Raw genomic sequence first — 5,657 nt, 5'->3', positions numbered from 1 at the left:
ATTTTTTGACCATTTGATTTGTTTCTTTTTCCGGTAATCAATTTCAGTTTTATTTTTGTTTCAAAACTTTTTATTTGAATTTTGTTCTTCTTTTTAATTTTTAATTTAATTATTTCTCCCATCATTCATTCATCATCTACAAAAGTCTTATTTAATTATTCACCCTTTAAACTTTTATATGCCACGCCACATGACTTACACACACACACACACAAACACACACACACACGCACATACACACACGCGCACACACAACACACACATACACAGATGCAGGTATATTTTAATACACATACATCGATACATCAACGCAACATTAATAAAAGCGCCGACACTTAGGAACAAACTTAGGTACAGTACCGGCTGAAATTTGTTGAAAGTGTTAAACTAACACTTAAACCCTTTGCTGGTGTTGGGAATTTTTTTAAAGGATTCGCTTGCCAACATGCTTTTTTTATTATTTTTGATGAAAACAATAATGGTAATGATGATGGTAATGATGATGGTAATGATGATGATGATAATAATAATAATGGAAACTCTTTTATTAAAATCAAAAGACAGTGACAAACATAAAATCAAATGATATAATTAGAGCATGAAGCACAATATACGATAATTAAATGTTGGTAATAGACCATAATTTTTACAATATTCTATAAATTCTACCGAATGTTTGGCGTTAATATGTTTGTAGTTCGTTTTACAATATTCTATAAATTCTACCGAATGTTTGGCGTTAATATGTTATAACGAACTGTGTCGATAGTGTATAGCCTTTGTAACAAAAGTTTGTTTCCAAGTACAGAATTACATGTAAGCAGCTTTCGTTTGACAGAGCTGCATTATAAAGAATAAAAAAAATCAAATAAAATGGAGATAATACATGATGCTGGTCATTCATAAAAATAGAATAAATGATTACAAGAAGAAATAAAATCAGTTAAAAATGCAGTTACAATCACAATGACGACGATATTGTCGAGTTTATAAAATTGTTGTAAAATTGATACGACCAATTTAAGTTGACGAGCGATAAGTGAAAATGTTTGAAGAAACCTATAAAGAAAATTTCAAAAGTTTTAATAATTGTTTTTAAAAGATTTCTATTGTTAATCAAGTTGTTATTAGAGTTTTGTGAATATTTAGATAGTCTTTTGATTTGAGAAGTTGACTCGTGGCAGACTGTCAGCTGCAGTACTTCGATTGTGTCTCTATGAAGAAGAAAGAGCAATATCAGGACGAAGTAATCTGAAGAAAAATGATACTGGGAGAAATTCATTGCTGCTCGTATCAGCAAAAATTGTCATCTCCGGCTTAGCATACAATCTGATCTTCTTCAAAAACAAGAATAATATTTCATCATTTGCGAATCTTTTCAGAGCCGCTACTAGACCACAATTTGACAAAACAGGCTGACACCACGCGATGGAAGACTTACACCATCTGGATAGGTTAGCATTTGTAAGAAGTTGTTGAATTGAAGCCTTCCTTAAAAATTTGAATAAAACAACTGGGAGATTGTCAGTGAATTTTTACCAACGAGCAACTTAGCTTGCTAGAATGTGTTCTTCTACTGCTTTAATGACTTTAAGTTGTCTGTGGAGTGAATCCTACAACAGCTACATCAAAGATTGACAACACGCTTTTTGATTCGAAAGATGTAAAATTGAAACTCCAAGCGTTTAAGACTCGCCAACAGGAATCTGATTTTAACCATCTGTCACGGCTATCTTGTCAGAGGAAAATCATTAAGTTTTAAAATAATTGAGGAGATTAGTTCTGAGTGAATAAGAAATATTTTTTAGTGATCTGATTTGCAGGCTCACCGATTTGAAAGGAAGTGATAAACATTCGGATGCACAGATGTAAATTGGCAATGACAGCCAGTTTCTTACCGCTTCCGCGACTAAGGTGTCTAGTCTTTCTGTTATCCACATCAGCGGAATATCATATGTGCAAAGCTAAAAGGCCTATTGTGATAGAACGAACCTTTGTAATATTTACAGCTTCCATTGGGGCGCTGTGTCTTACTCGTTTACGATTTATAGCAAATTTTTGAGCTTTTTAATCGGCAGTTCTTTGGTCTTTTAGTTGCCGCCATAAAAATTATAATTCCTGCTAAGATGGACAAAATGGTCGTTCATTTCGACACGAGGAATGAGCTGGTCTTCAATGGTCAGCGTCGGGAGAAATTGTTTACAGCCGCCATTTTTCTTTCTCATTCCAAATGAGCAGCACTTGTCAATAATAATAATGATTGGAACATTTTTTCCAAAAGTAAAATAAACATACAATGAAATGAAATAAAATAATAAAGTCGGTAATGTAATTTACGATACTCGCCATTAAATCAAAATAAAATGCGTACATCTAGAAATAAAAGATCCGTCTAAAAAATATTTACGATAGATTCGAGTTTCAGTCGCAATAAATAGCATACGATGCTGATATTGCTGAATTTGTCAAATCATTATAAAATTGGTCAGACAAGGTGAAATTCACCAGCGATAAGTTAAAATGTTTAAAAAAGCCTAGTGGGGAAATTTCAAATGGGTTGACCAAATTGTTATGGATACTCTGGTATTAGGATATTTTAGAGTTTCTTGATGTGGTGAAGTTAAATTCGTGGCAGACTGTCAATTTCAATATTTCGATCGTATCTCCTCTCTGCTATATCGAGCCAAAATGATTTGAAGAGGGACCATACTGAGAAAAATTCGTCAGTCGTATCGGCAAAGATTTTAAGTTAGGGTTTAGCAACCGATCTAATTTTTCCCAGAATCAAAGACAATATTTTATTATGACGTGTTGTATATATTTTTAAAACTGGAGAAGTTGACATATGTAGGAGGTTGTTGAATTAATGCCTTCCTAACAAATTTGAACAAAGTTTCCGGCAAATCGGCTGTGAACTTCGAGAGGAGATATGCACGAGATTGAATTTTTGATGAGCTGTTGAAAGCTTTATAATAATAATAATAATAATAAGTGTAATAATAAGTGTAATAATTATAATAATAGTAATAATAATTCTAAAGACAGCATCATTAATAACGTTCAATGATAATGTTATAAAAACAACGACACAATACAAATAACAACGAAAAAATAAAAAAAATTAAGCATATTATTGAATCTGAATAAAACTTTGAACTGGAAAAATTAAAACAAATAATGGCCAACATCTCTTGAGAAACGACTTTTCCACTGGTTAATCTTCGTGTGACTGTCTGGCCAGGAACGGAAAGCAAACTTTGGAGTCAGAAATTTACCGAAAAGTAGTGGTTGTACCATTATCTTCCTCCACTTGACTACCATAGCCTTAGTTTGTTTCAGAAAACACACTAAGCATATTTCAAAGATATCCAATTTGATTTATCAACATAGGTAAAAACGCACGGAAGTTATACGTGTCCTGCTGAGTTGTGTTACCAGATTTTTTTGCACTCTGTTGTGGCATCCAAGTAATCTGAACATGTGATTCAACACAGCTCTGTCTTTGGTCCACCGGCATACCCATCGTCCATTGCTCCCGTCTCACGACGTATCATGCTGATGATGATGATGAACCAGGACCTGAGTTGGCTTCGATCAGGGGATTAGTTACTACATACGTGCATGCATGCACGTATGTTACTATGCACGTATGTTACTATGCATGCATGCATTATAACAGTGTTTCTGATGATGACGATGGTACTAATGAAAGTGATGATGATGAGATGATGATGATATTTATGACAACGGGGATGAGAGCATCTATAATGATGATGGTACTCATGATGAAGATGGTGCTTATAATGATGAGCCTGATGGTGATGATGAGTATGATGGTGATGGTGAGTATGATGGTGATGATGAGTATGATGGTGATGGTGAGTATGATGGTGATGATGAGTATGATGGTGATGATGAGTATAATGGTGATAGTACTTTGAGCGTTATTGTATCTCCCAGTACCATTAATTCCATCTTTGCTATTTAATTTCTCAATTTTGTTCAAGAATGGAGATGGTGTGTGGTGACGTTTTTTTTGTTGTTAGTGATGACGTTGTTGATGTTGATGATGATGTTGTTGATGTTGTTCATGCCGTGATGATAAAATGATGATTAGGATGATGATAAGGATGTTGTTGTTGATGATGATACTAATATATGAATTAAAATAGTGATGATGGTGAATGGGATCATGCCAAAGTAAGAAATGTGAGAAGGACGGTGATGGTGACGACGATGATGATATTGATAATAATGAAGCAAGATATGAAATGGAGATAATAATGATGATGACGATAGTGTTGTTGCCAAAATAGGAAATGTCATAGTGACGTCATCGTTTAGGACGGTGTTGGCGATGATGCGATGTACATCATGCTTATTTATATTTATATTTGATANCAGCTATTTTATACTTAATGCGTTGATGAATCAGCAGCCAGTGCAAGTGAGCAAGAGATGTTGAACTAGAAGATGAATATTGTTTATGAATATGTTGATGTCATGCAATTGTTAGTCAATGTTATTGTTATTATTGTCAACATGATATATTTATTGAAACAGTAGATGAAGGTTACGACAATAGGACAACATAAAATTCATCGCAACTCAATGGTATCATTTTTGCACACTTTAAAAACATTCGCTTTTTTAAATATTATTTTATTTATTCAAAAGCAGTCATGGCGCAATAAATGAGCGGGGATTTACGCGAGCGCATCGTTTTTGATTGTCTGCATTGGACAAAGAATAAAATTTTTTATGAAGGTTTTTTTGTTCTATTTGATGTTACGTATGTAGGTGTTATTTGCTGTTTTTAAGTTATTTTAACTTTGCATGTGAAGACGGAATAAACACTTATTAAGCTTATTGAACACTTAAACTAATTGACATTATTTTTAATCTAACGATTATATTTATGACACTGCTGAATACAGCGCTAATAATTATGTGTATCGCGACGATGTTGATGGTACGAACGATGGGAAAGACTAACTCAGTCCCAGTCAACTCGATTCAATTCAATTATTTCTTTCATCAAGGTGATGCAAGGTCTATTAACTTTCACGGCCATCGAAATGAAATGTTGAACATATTGTTATAACCGCTGAAATAATTAAATTGCGCTATATTAATTATTATTATGGTTGTTGTAATCTGTGCTATATTTGTAATCTTTGGATAGAGAATCGTAAAATGACATCGTAAAAATTTAGGATGTCCTGCGCAGTCAGGTTTACAGTCAGGTTCGATGGGAAGTCGTAAATGTGATTTATGTAGTTACTTGGATTAGTTTATTGTTTCTATTACTGTTGATATTCAAATAAACGTTCAACAAAGTTTGCGTTTGAAGCAGTTGTGTTGGAAGCTACAACATCGGTGTTGGAAATATAGAGATATTTGAAATTATAATATCAGTTCAAAACAAACAAGATTAAAATTATGTTCACTTACAATATAAATAGATTCTAAAGGATCTACTTCAACAAATTAATTGGCCATGCAACTCTTTTACTGAATCAGCAAATGCGATGAAGTAATTGAACTCTGGCGACAATCTGAAGGCTATTCGAAGGCAATCTAATCCAAAACCCGACGAGATAACTGATGACTTACAAATTAGTTATCTGGCTGTTGGCAGTGATTCATCTACAACT

This window comes from Helobdella robusta, assembly GCF_000326865.2.
Source record: "Helobdella robusta unplaced genomic scaffold HELROscaffold_370, whole genome shotgun sequence".
In the NCBI taxonomy this organism is placed as follows: domain Eukaryota; kingdom Metazoa; phylum Annelida; class Clitellata; order Rhynchobdellida; family Glossiphoniidae; genus Helobdella; species Helobdella robusta.
The sequence above is the reverse complement of the archived record's forward strand: the minus strand, read 5'-3'. Positions refer to the sequence as shown.